The following is a 12,609-nucleotide window of genomic DNA, read 5'->3' as shown; positions in this document are numbered from 1 at the left end:
CTGATTGTTACATGTATCTGTGACCGCCCATTAGCTTCCTCTGGACACCATTTTTTTTTTTTTTAAATGGTATGTGTTCTAGCTAAACAGTGCCTACAACACTGCCACCTCACACCCACAAGTGTTAATACAGGTGTAAATGTGAGGTGGGTACAGGGACCGTAAATAGGTGACAGATTTTATTTGGTATATTTTATCTGCAATCTATTTAATATTCAACATCTATGAAATATGAATAATAGCAAAAATGAACTCTTTTACTGTTTCACATTTATTGTACTTGGGTTTCTTTTCCTCTTGAAATAAATTCTCAGTTACCATTTTATACTTATATACAAGTAAATATTTGGTGTTTAACATCTTGTTTCTTTTATTATACTTATTTCTAAATTACTTATCATAAAATATAAACAAGTTCTTGACTAGACTGTTATTTTAGACCCCTTTATTTTGCCCTCCCCTACTAATTGTATAATCTTTTACCTCATATTTCAAAACATCAAAATTCCTCCTTTCCATCCTTCATCAAAACCATATCTGGCAGATCTGGGAGAAGTTAAACCGGGTGTGCCCCAAACCTGTAAACATTTTCTTACTAATGAAATCTGAGAACATTGAACTTCAAAGGCACATGTGACCACGGAGCATCAGGACTTTTGTTTCTGGATAGAATTGTGTTTTTTGAGGGGTCCTGTAGCAAAGGGCAGGGATGCTGTGACCGAGCGAGTCTTGCTCCAGCAATTGCATCCCCTCTGCCTGAATGACCAGTTTTGGAAGGAGCCTGCAGACGTGACTGTCAGTATCTGAGGTTTCAGGTTGTGTTTCAGGGTAGGACCTCACTGCCCAGCTCCAGCCAGCTGTACCCAAAAGTAAATGTTTGGGGGCAATCACTCTAATTTATTGTAGTCAACATAAAAGTAGCTGGGCAAGTGACACCTAGAAGAAAATAAGATGACAAAAAAAAAAAAGTGTGCAAAGACTCATTTCGTCACTCACGGTTTTTCGCATTTGTGAATGTATGTAGTTTTTGAAGTTCTCTTGGGACCTGCATTCCTACAACAGCATAAAGCCAAACGTGGATTTCAAAAAAGTTCCCTAAGGGGCTTTCGTGAATTGCAAAATCAGTGCAGAGGTCCCTCGCTTCTCTCACGTACTCTTATCCCAAGTGGTGGTGGCGGTGGGGAGCGCTTGGGTAGCACGCGAGCTCTTTTGTTCCTCCTCCGCAAAGTGGAGGTGGTGTGACCCGAGGCTTTGCGGGATAGCGTCCACCGCGGAGTTCAAGTCTAGGTCCGCCAGCGCTGAGCCCCCGGAGGGAGGAGGGGGCGGGCTCAGGGAGTCCCTCCTTCGGGGGCGGGGCCAAGGGCTTCTTCGCTGCCCGGCCCTGCAGAGCGGAGGTCTGCAGGCTCTAGTTTAGTAAAGCGCATGCAAACCCGGCCAGAAGCCACCGCACTTATCAGCAGATCTCATGATTGTTTGGTAAAGGCTCTGCGGGTCTACGCAGGTCACCTCCCTCGGAACTCCGCGACTCCACGTCGGAGCCAGCCCTCGGCCCCCCTGCAGTCGGACGGTTACAGCCGCGGGAGACCTGGAGGCGGTGGCAGCGGCCCAGGAACTAGCAGCAGCGCCCGGGTAAGTCTGGGCATGTGTTTATCTCTCCGTGTGCCCAACTTTCTGATTACCGGTCTGCCTGTCCTACACCCAGGGCCTCTGTGATTCTACATTTATTTTCCTTAATCGGGATAGATAAAATATTTCATGGGATTCCAAGGCTTTTTTTTCATCCGTTTACTTTTGAATGGTTTTCACTTGTTTAATCCCACTGCTGCCTGTTACCAAACAGCATGAATGAATGATGCAATCCTACATAGGGGAGTCATCAGTACAAGAGTAGGAAAATCTCCAGAATTTAGAGTTGCAGTGTCTGACTTCATCAACTTCTTTACCATTGGAATTAGAATTTTAAATATGTACTTACCAGATACATTGTTGTAAAGGTAGAGCTTCAAGCTGGGAATTAAATAAATAATTCTTCTATTCATTAAACTTATGTACTATGTTTTCTTTATATGTGACTTGCACGTTGTGTTTACTATTTAAATATTTGACTGACCGGTATTGGAATGAGGATCAGGGAAGAAAAATTAAATCCAGGATTTCTACATGTTATTACAACTGCCTGGTGTGTTTGCAATATAATGATAATAGTCCTGTCACTTTCATGTTGGGAAGCAAAGTAGTCTGGACGTTTTAAGTTTTCAGTTTATTTGATACATGCCTAATAACTTTTTTTAAGCTAACGTTTTATTGATGTATAATTTAATGCAATAATATGCACCCATTTTACGTGTACATTTTGATGAATTTTGACAATGTTGTACACACTTATAATCACCACCACAATAAAACACTTCCATCACCCTTAAGTTTTGTAGGGCCTCTTTGCAGTCAGATCCCCCCACTTCTAGCCCTACTGGCCTGATTTTTGTCATAATAGCATTTGTTTGTATTTTCTAGGGTTTCATATAAACAGAATCATATTGTACGTACTCTTTTGTGTCTGGCTTCTTCTGGTCAGTATAATGTTTTCTATATTTATTCATGTTACAGCGTCATTAGTAATTCATATCTTTTTATTGCCGAGTAGTGTTCTATTCTAGGGACGTAACACACTGTTTATCCATTTATCTGTTGGTGGTCATTCTAGTTTTGGGCTATCATGAATAAAGCTGCTTTGAATATGTTTTTTGTTTTCTTGTTTTTTTACATACATTTACTTATTTATTTATTTATTGGCCACACCGCACGGCACGTGGGATCTTAGTTCCCCGACCATGGATCAAACCCATGCCCCCTGTACTGGAAGTGTGGAATCTTCACCACCGGACCACCAGGGAAGTCCCATCCCTTAGCTGCTTTTTTTTTAATACATACTTTTAATTAATTAATTATTTTTTGCCTGTGTTGGGTCTTCCTTGCTGCTCGCAGACTTTCTCTAGTTGCAGCGAGTGGGGGCTACTCTTTGTTGCGATGCGCGGGCTTCTCATTGCGGTGGCTTCTCTTGTTGAGGAGCACAGGGCTCTAGGCACTCGGGCTTCGGTAGTTGTGGTTCACGGGCTTAGTTGCTCCGCGGCATGTGGGATCTTCCCAGACCAGGGCTTGAACCCGTGTCCCCTGCATTGGCAGGCGGATTTTTTTTTTGTTTTTTTAAATTTTAATGCACATACTTTTATAATTCTTTATTTATTTATTTTATTTTTGGCTGTGTTGGGTCTTCGTTTCTGTACGAGGGCTTTCGCCAGTTGCGGCAAGCGGGGGCCACTCTTCATCGCGGTCCGCGGACCTCTCACTATCGTGGCCTCTCTTGTTGCGGAGCACAGGCTCCAGACGCGCAGGCTCAGTAGTTGTGGCTCACGGGCCTAGTTGCTCCGCGGCATGTGGGATCTTCCCAGACCAGGGCTCGAACCCGTGTCCCCTGCATTGGCAGGCAGATTCTCAACCACTGCGCCACCAGGGAAGCCCCGGCAGGCGGATTCTTAACCACTGCGCCACCAGGGAAGTCCCCTGAATATGTTTTCATTTCACTTGAATAAATCTCCAGGAGTGGGATTGCTGACTCTTACGGTAGATAAATGTTTAGTTTCGTAAGGAACTGCCAAACTGTTTTCCAAAGTGGTTGTACCATTTTACATCCCCACCAGAAATGTATAAGAGTTCCAGTTGTTCCATGTCCTCACCAATACTTGGTATTGTCAGTCTTTTTTATTTTTGTTATTCTTCTTTTGAGTTTATTTGCACATCTTTTTTGAAATGTCTATTGCTTATATTTTAATGGGTTGTTTGTTTTATTGAGTTGTAGGAGTTCTTTATTCTAGATACAAGTCCTCTATCAAATATATGTATTGTGAATATTTTCTCCCATTCTGCGACTTGCCTTTTTTTCCCTTTCTTTCTCCCCCCACCACCCCCCATAATGGTGTCTTTTGAAAAGCAGAAGTTTTTAATTTTTTCCTTTTATTATTCATGCTATTTGGGGTTTATTTGAGAAAATTTTGCCTACCTTATGGTTGTTCTATTAGTGTCTATTGCTGCATAATAAATTATCCCAAAACTCAGCAGCTTAAAATGACAAACGTTTATTTTCTCACTTTCTGTGGGTCAGAAATCTGGGAGCAGCTTAGCTGGGTGGTTCTGGTTTAGGGTCTCTTAAGAGGTTGCAGTTGGCCAAGGTCGACTTATCTGAACACTTTATTGGGGGAGGATCTGCTTCCTAGAGCACTCACCTGGTTATTGGCAGGATTCAGTTCCTTGAGGGTTGTTGGACTGAGGTCCTCAGTTCCTCACTGGCTGTTTGCTGGATGTTCCCTCAGTTCTGCCGCATGGGCCTCTCATTGGGCAGCTACCAACATGGTAGCTGCCTTCCCCCAGAGCAAGGAGTGGGGGTGCCGGGGCAAGATGGAAGCCACATTCCTTTTTTTTTTCTTTTTTTGAGATTAACTCACTTTATTTTATTATTTTATTTTATTTTTTGGCCTCACTGTGTGGCTTGCAGGATCTTAGTTCCCCGACCAGGGATTGAACCCAGGCCCCAGCAGTGAAAGTGCCGAGTCCTAACCACTGGACTGCCAGGGAATTCCCCGAGATTAACTCACTTTAAAAAACCCATTTTTATAATATTTTCTAGTTAGAAGTAATTATGGATTCACAGAAGGCTGCAAAGAAATATACAGGGAAATCTCATGCATTCCTCCTTCCCCCATGTCCCTTCCCCCGAAGACAACATCCCAAGGAACTGACATTGGCACAATCCATAGAGCTTGTTCAGACCTCACAGTTATACACACACTCATTTGTGTCAGTCTAATTTTGCAAGTGATATCCTATCACCTCTGCCTCACTCTATTCACTGGAAGAGAGTCACTATACCCAGCTCACTCTCAAGGGTAGGGGGTTACAGATGGGTTGGGATAGCAGGAAGTCGGTTCACTAGGTTTTTTGTTTTTTGGCCTCGCTGTGTGGCTTGCGGGATCTTAGTTCCCTGACCAGGGATGGAACCTAGGCCCCCCTGCAGTGGAAGCACAGAGTCCTAAACATTGGCCCACCAGGGAATTCCCACTAGGGGCCATTTTAGAGGCTGCCTACTACAGGTGTGCAATTTTCCTCCTGTGTTTTAGAAGTCTTATAGTTTTAGCTTTTGTGTTTAGGTCTTGATTCATTTGGAGTTAATTTTTGGCATTGGACTACAAGTTAGGGAAGAATATACATTTCAAGATTTCTATATTTTATTAAAACTATCAGGTAGGATTTCAATATAATAACGATCAGAGTCTTGTCATTTTCATGCTGGTGAAACAAGGGACGTCTTAAATTTTCACATGATCTAATACATGCCCAATTAAAAAAAAAAGGCCAGTAGCAAAGTATGAATTCTAAATTAGAAGAGAAATAGAGCGGGCCTTTATAGTTAAACCAATGGATCAAAGGAGAAAGAATAAACTCTATTAAAGAAGCAAATTGGAAATATTCCTTTTCTTGTCCTGCCATTCCTGGCAGTGGGTTCTCCTTAAGAACAGCAGCTTCCGGGGAGGGTCGCTAGGGTGTAGCTCTCGCGGGCCTGCAGGGGAGTGGGATTCAGAACACCTGCAGAAGCTAGCCATGCTCAGCAGAGTGGGAAAGAAACGCTAGACTTGCATGCTCAGGTACGAAGCTTTGAGTACACTTTGTACTCTTCCTCCTTCACGGGAGTATTATCCTGTGTGACTCCGCTGAGAGAAGGGTACACCGAACCCTTTCTGAGTTCAGTGAGGACCGTATTCGAACCTTCCAAATGATTTATTTCCATTCTGGCTTCCTTCCTTTGTCAACCTCTACTTTGCTTTTTCTTGCTGCTTGTTCTTAACTATTTCTTTGTATCTCTTTTTTTCTTCTGAGATTTAGCACCTTTATCCACTTTTTTTTTTTTTTTTTTTTTGCTGCTTTGGGTTTTCGTTGCTGCGTGCAGGCTTCCTCTAGTTGTGGCAAGCGGGGGCTACTCTTCGTTGCAGTGCTCGGGCTTCTCATTGCGGTGGCTTGTTGTGGAGCATGGGCTCTAGGCGTGTATGCTTCAGTAGTTGTGGCTCGAGGGGTCTAGAGCGCAGGCTCAGTAGTAGTGGCACACGGCCTTAGTTGCTCCGTGGCATGTGGGGTCTTCCCGGACCAGGGCTCGAACCCGTGTCCCCTGCATTGGCAGGTGGATTCTTAACCACTGTGCCACCAGGGAAGTCCCTATCCACTTCTATTTACAGTTTAAATGATGAGGATTATAATTTGAAGTTGTTGGCTTCGTTCCCTTGTTATTGGGCAGCAGGACTCCCCTGTGACTGTTCTTGGAATGTTGTTGACTTTCCTCATTTTGAAGAAAGCAGGGACCATTTTGTAGAGCCTGTAATGGACCTGTGTTGGCTTCTCTGTATTTGTATTGTGTTTTCCCAGTAGATCCTCTTTCCCTTTCTCTCTCCTTCTTTGAGCCTTGCTAATCAGGTGTAGGTGATTTCCTATCAGACTTGAAGCTTTTGCAGAATTAAAGCCACAGAAGAGTGTTTCCTCCTCTGCATGCTTCAAGGAGACAGAAGTGAAGGGTTTCCCAGGGGAAGCAGTCTTAGGAGACTTTGCAGCTGACCCTCCTTTGTACCGGTCCTGCTAGGAGGGACAGTGAAGCTAGACGGTCTCCTCTTTCTTCTCCTGTGTCTGGACCTTGACGTTCATGTCCCTGTTTTTTTCTAGGCTCTTGCTCTTGCAGAACTCACAAGATCTCTCTTAAAGAAACCTGTAGTCAGAACTTTATGCTGTGTTTTTATTCAGGAAAGAAGCAGGAAGAGAAGAGTATTGTCTCCTAGGAATCCAGCCCTGGAGAAACGTGAGTCCAATTTGTCTTCTGTTTTCATTGTTATTGTTGTATATTTATCAGTTAACAGTTTAATATTCACTGAATAAAAAAAAATTTCCTGCTGTAACCTATGTGGCATGCTTAAAAATCTCAGGTTCCCCGAAGAATAGCTGTTCTTTTTTATCATAAAATATACTATAATGCATTGACCAGAAACCATAGTCCTAGTTGCAGGAAGGCTCTTTGACGCTCCTCTGATTCAGAAACCTCTCAGCCTCCACTGGGCATTGTTTCACTGCTTGGAGGGCCCCAAACAGACTCATCCCAAAGACCAAAGCCACCCCAGGTGACGCCCGTCTAAGCCCAGGAAGCTTTGCTCTGTCGGCCTCCTCAACCTCTGTACCAGCTTATATTTGTTCTTACACAGGTGAAGGTAAGAGGTCAATCCCAGCAAAAGGGGAAGTTGGTGAAGATGATCTTAGATGCCTCTTGCGAGATACTTAGATGGAAAAGTTGGAAGAGAGTTTGGATGAGCAAGTTTTTCTCCTTTTATCTAAAACCAGACCTCCTAAGGTTGGCCATGGAGGAAAACTTGTTTTTGTACTTTTGGAGCTGGGGGTGAGGAGGGGTTGTCAGCTGTGGCTTCTTTACCAGTTGGCCCTCTGCTTTCCCAAGATGGACCTGCTTGAGGTCGGGTGGGCAGGAGTCCTGTCCTGAGACACAGAAGGCAGTGGTCCAGTGGTCGGGACCAGGCCTGGGAGCTGCCATGTCTAAGCACAGACCTTTCCACCAGGATTTCTTCCACCCCCGTCCTGTCCCCCTTCCTTGCAAGGGCCAGATGTGAGAGATCCAGAGTCCATTCTCCAGCAACGATTTTTCTAATGTACACAATTCACTTTGAAGCAACTGAACTTACTCAGCAGATTTCCCCTCTGTCCCCTGGAGCTATGAGAATTTTGACTTCGTATGAATCATGAGTCACTCCTGGTGGAGACAATGAAAAAAAGAGGGAACCAGAAGTGAACAAGGAGGCAGAGCATTTTACAGTGCGGGTTGGGAAGCGCTAAAGGAAGCTGAATTTGTTCTGCAGTCTAAGCAGGGGATTGAAACCCATGTAAGCTGAGGGGTGGAGGGCATATCCCCTGGCATGAGCATTTAGTGGGCAAAGTTAGGGTCATATAATCCAGCTCCATCTGCTAGGGAGGGCATGAAGAAAGAATCAGTCTTCCATGTAACTTCAATGTAATGTTTGTGTATGGCTGTTAGCATAACTGGCACCATCATGGACTCTTACAGTTTCTCCTGTCCTTCTGCTGACCCTACCCAGGACTGTACTGTGCAGTGACTCACTTCTCTGTCATCAAGGGCTTTGTAGTTAATAGACATTGTTTAATAATCATTAGGACCAGGTAGCCTCTATGCTCTGTTACTCCCCAAACAATGATGAAAACCCTCCCCTGATGTATTCCCGGCACCCACGAGACTACTTACCCATTCATAAATCTTGGCTTGGGAGTGCACGCCCTGTTTCCAAGCGCCTACTCCCAAGCACTATAAAATTGTCCCAATGGCCCCTGGGTGGTGGGAAGTGCAGCTGCGAATGCTTCTGGATTGTTGTCCACCCAATCCAGATCCCACCCTCTGAGTAAGTTACCTGTGATAAACCGATCCATTGATTATACAGAGCTGCCTGCCTCATTTTTTGGTCTCAAGATGCCTTCTCAGTTTGGTGGGCACTTTTCATTCCCTCTGTCCTCCAATAGTTTGTCTCAAAAATCCTGTCTTTGGAATCAAAATCTGTCTTTGGAACCACAGTGCAACCCAGGATGCAGGTGTCAGCAATTCTGAGTCATAAGTCAGGACTAATGTTCATCTGGGTCTGTGAAAATCAGTCCTCACTTTATTTGAGGAAATGTACATTTCCTTTCATATTTGAGGCTCATGATCTGGTTGAAGCTATTGCTGATATCAGTGGTTGGAAAGAGGCTAAAGGTGCTGGCTTTTCAAATGTGAGCAATAATGATTTGTCTGATCATCCCAACGAGACTGGGAACCTCTTGAAGATGGTGCCCATTCTGCATTTCCCAGGACTTGTGCTAGGCACAGAGAGGCACTGTGGATTGGCTTCATCTTCTTACATCTTTGAGGCTTCAGGAACCTGTCAGTCATTCTCAGGAGTCTTGCCCATTCTCCGTTATTTGTACTGTCTCCTGTACATTCTTTTTCTTTCTTTTAAATTTTTAAATTTTATTTTATTTATTTTTTTATACAGCAGGTTCTTTTTTTTTTTAATTTTTATTTATTTATTTTTTATTTATGGCTGTGTTGGGTCTTCGTTTCTGTGCGAGGGCTTTCTCTAGTTGCGGCAAGTGGGGGCCACTCTTCATCGCGGTGCGCGGGCCTCTCATTATCGCGGCCTCTCCTGTTGCGGAGCACAGGCTCCAGACGCGCAGGCTCAGTAATTGTGGCTCACGGGCCCAGTTGCTCCGCGGCATGTGGGATCCTCCCAGACCAGGGCTCGAACCCGTGTCCCCTGCATTGGCAGGCAGATTCTCAACCACTGCGCCACCAGGGAAGCCCATACAGCAGGTTCTTATTAGTCATCAGTTTTATACACATCAGTGTATACATGTCAATCCCAATCACCCAATTCATCACACCACCATCCCTACCCCCTCGCGGCTTTCCCCCCTTGGTGTCCATACTTTTGTTCTCTACATCTGTGTCTCAATTTCTGCCCTGCAAACTGGCTCATCTGTACCATTTTTCTAGGTTCCACATACATGCATTAATATACGTTATTTGTTTTTCTCTTTCTGACTTCACTCTGTATGACAGTCTCTAGATCCATCCACGTCTCAACAAATGACCCAATTTCATTCCTTTTTATGGCTGAGTAATATTCCATTGTATATATGTACCACATCTTCTTTATCCATTCGTCTGTCAATGGGCATTTAGGTTACTTCCATGACCTGGCTATTGTAAATAGTGCTGCAGTGAACATTGGGGTGCATGTGCCTTTTTGAATTATGGTTTTCTCTGGGTATATGCCCAGTAGTGGGATTGCTGGGTCATATGGTAGTTCTATTTTTAGTTTTTTAAGGAACCTCCATACTGTTCTCCATAGCGGCTGTATCAATTTACATTCCCACCAACACTGCAAGAGGGTTCCCTTTTCTCCACACCCTCTCCAGCATTTGTTATTTGTAGATTTTCTGATGATGCCCATTCTGACTGGTGTGAGGTGATACCTCATTGTAGTTTTGATTTGCATTTCTTTAATAATTAGTGATGTTGAGCAGCTTTTCATGTGCTTCTTGGCCATCTGTATGTCTTCTTTGGAGAAATGTCTATTTGGGTCTTCTGCCCATTTTTGGATTGGGTTGTTTGTTTCTTTAATATTGAGCTGCATGAGCTGTTTATATATTTTGGAGATTAATCCTTTGTCCATTGATTCATTTGCAAATATTTTCTCCCATTCTGAGGGTTGTCTTTTCGTCTTGTTTATGGTTTCCTTTGCTGTGCAAAAGCTTTGAAGTTTCATTAGGTCCCATTTGTTTATTTTTGTTTTTATTTCCATTACTCTAAGAGGTGGATCACAAAAGATCTTGCTGTGATTTATGTCAAAGAGTGTTCTTCCTATGTTTTCCTCTAAGAGTTTTATAGTGTCCGGTCTTACATTTAGGTCTCTAATCCATTTTGAGTTTATTTTTGTGTATGGTGTTAGGGAGTGTTCTAATTTCATTCTTTTACGTGTAGCTGTCCAGTTTTCCCAGCACCACTTATTGAAGAGACTGTCTTTTCTCCATTGTATATCCTTGCCTCCTTTGTCATAGATTAGTTAACCATAGGTGCGTGGGTTTATCTCTGGGCTTTCTATCTTGTTCCATTGATCTATGTTTCTGTTTTTGTGCCAGTACCATATTGTCTTGATTACTGTAGCTTTGTAGTATAGTCTGAAGTCAGGGAGTCTGATTCCTCCAGCTCCGTTTTCTTCCCTCAAGACTGCTTTGGCTATTCGGGGTCTTTTGTGTCTCCATACAAATTTTAAGATTTTTTGTTCTAGTTCCGTAAAAAATGCCATTGGTAATTTGATAGGGATTGCGTTGAATCTGTAGATTACTTTGGGTAGTATAGTCATTTTCACAATATTGATTCTTCCAATCCAAGAACATGGTATATCTCTCCATCTGTTGGTATCATCTTTAATTTCTTTCATCAGTGTCTTACAGTTTTCTGCATACAGGTCTTTTGTCTCCCTAGGTAGGTTTATTCCTAGGTATTTTATTCTTTTTGTTGCAGTGGTAAATAGGAGTGTTTCCTTAATTTCTGTTTCAGATTTTTCATCATTAGTGTATAGGAATGCAAGAGATTTCTTGCATTAATTTTGTATCCTGCAACTTTACCAAATTCATTGATTAGCTCTAGTAGTTTCCTGATGGCATTTTTAGGATTCTCTATGTATAGTATCATGTCATCTGCAAACAGTGACAGTTTTACTTCTTCTTTTCTAATTTGTATTCCTTTTATTCCTTTTTCTTCTCTGATTGCTGTGGCTAGGACTTCCAAAACTATGTTGAATAATAGTGGTGAGAGTGGACATCCTTGTCTTGTTCCTGATCTTAGAGGAAATGCTTTCAGTTTTTCACCATTGAGAATGATGTTTGCTGTGGGTTTGTTGTATATGACCTTTATTATGTTGAGGTAGGTTCCCTCTGTGCCCACTTTCTGGAGAGTTTTTATCAGAAATGGGTGTTGAATTTTGTCAAAAGCTTTTTCTGCATCTATTGAGATGATCATATGGTTTTTATTCTTCAATTTGTTAATATGGTGTATCACATTGATTGATTTGCGTATATTGAAGAATCCTTGCTTCCCTGGGATAAATCCCACTTGATCGTGGTGTATGATCCTTTTAATGTGTTGTTGGATTCTGTTTGCTAGTATTTTGTTGAGGATTTTTGCATCTATATTCATCAGTGGTATTGGTCTGTAATTTTCTTTTTTTGTAGTATCTTTATCTGGTTTTGGTATCAGGGTGATGGTGGCCCCATAGAATGGGTTTGGGAGTGTTCCTTCCTCTGCAATTTTTTGGAAGAGTTTGAGAAGGATGGGTGTTAGCTCTTCTCTAAATGTTTGATAGAATTTGCCTGTGAAGCCATCTGGTCCTGGACTTTTGTTTGTTGGAAGATTTTTAATCACAGTTTCAATTTCATTACTTGTGATTGGTCTGTTCATATTTTCTGTTTCTTCCTGGTTCAGTCTTGGAAGGTTATACCTTTCTAAGAATTTGTCCATTTCTTCCAGGTTGTCCATTTTATTGGCATAGAGTTGCTTGTAGTAGTCTCTTAGGATGCTTTGTATTTCTGCGGTGTCTGTTGTAACTTCTCCTTTTTCATTTCTAATTTTATTGATTTGAGTCCTCTCCTCTTTTTCTTGATAAGTCTGGCTAATGGTTTATCAATTTTGTTTATCTTCTCAAAGAACCAGCTTTTAGTTTTATTGATCTTTGCTATTGTTTTCTTTGTTTCTATTTCATTTATTTCTGCTCTGATCTTTATGATTTCTTTCCTTCTTCTCACTTTGGGTTTTGTTTGTTCTTCTTTCTCTAGTTCCTTTAGATGTAAGGTTAGATTGTTTATTTGAGACTTTTCTTGTTTCTCAAGGTAGGCTTGTATAGCTATAAACTTCCCTCTTAGAGCTGCTTTTGATGCATCCCATAGGTTTTGGATCATCGTGTTTTC

The 12,609-nt window shown here is 42.4% G+C and overlaps 1 protein-coding gene across 3 annotated transcripts in view; it reads left to right on the top strand.

Moving 5' to 3' along the window:
- The first annotated feature begins 1,359 nt into the window (after positions 1-1,359).
- PSPH (phosphoserine phosphatase) overlaps positions 1,360-12,609 on the top strand; it is a 28,439-nt gene continuing 17,189 nt past the window's right edge. For all 3 annotated transcript variants that reach the window (XM_068523948.1, XM_068523949.1, XM_068523947.1), the window contains exons 1-2: positions 1,360-1,629; positions 6,838-6,892. The gene's annotated coding sequence lies outside the window, so the exon portion shown is untranslated. The remainder of the gene's footprint in view (positions 1,630-6,837; positions 6,893-12,609) is intronic.

This window comes from Eschrichtius robustus, chromosome 16 (genome assembly GCF_028021215.1).
Source record: "Eschrichtius robustus isolate mEscRob2 chromosome 16, mEscRob2.pri, whole genome shotgun sequence".
Taxonomy (NCBI): domain Eukaryota; kingdom Metazoa; phylum Chordata; class Mammalia; order Artiodactyla; family Eschrichtiidae; genus Eschrichtius; species Eschrichtius robustus.
Note: the sequence above shows the minus strand (reverse complement) of the source record. Positions and strands in the feature narration are given on the sequence as shown.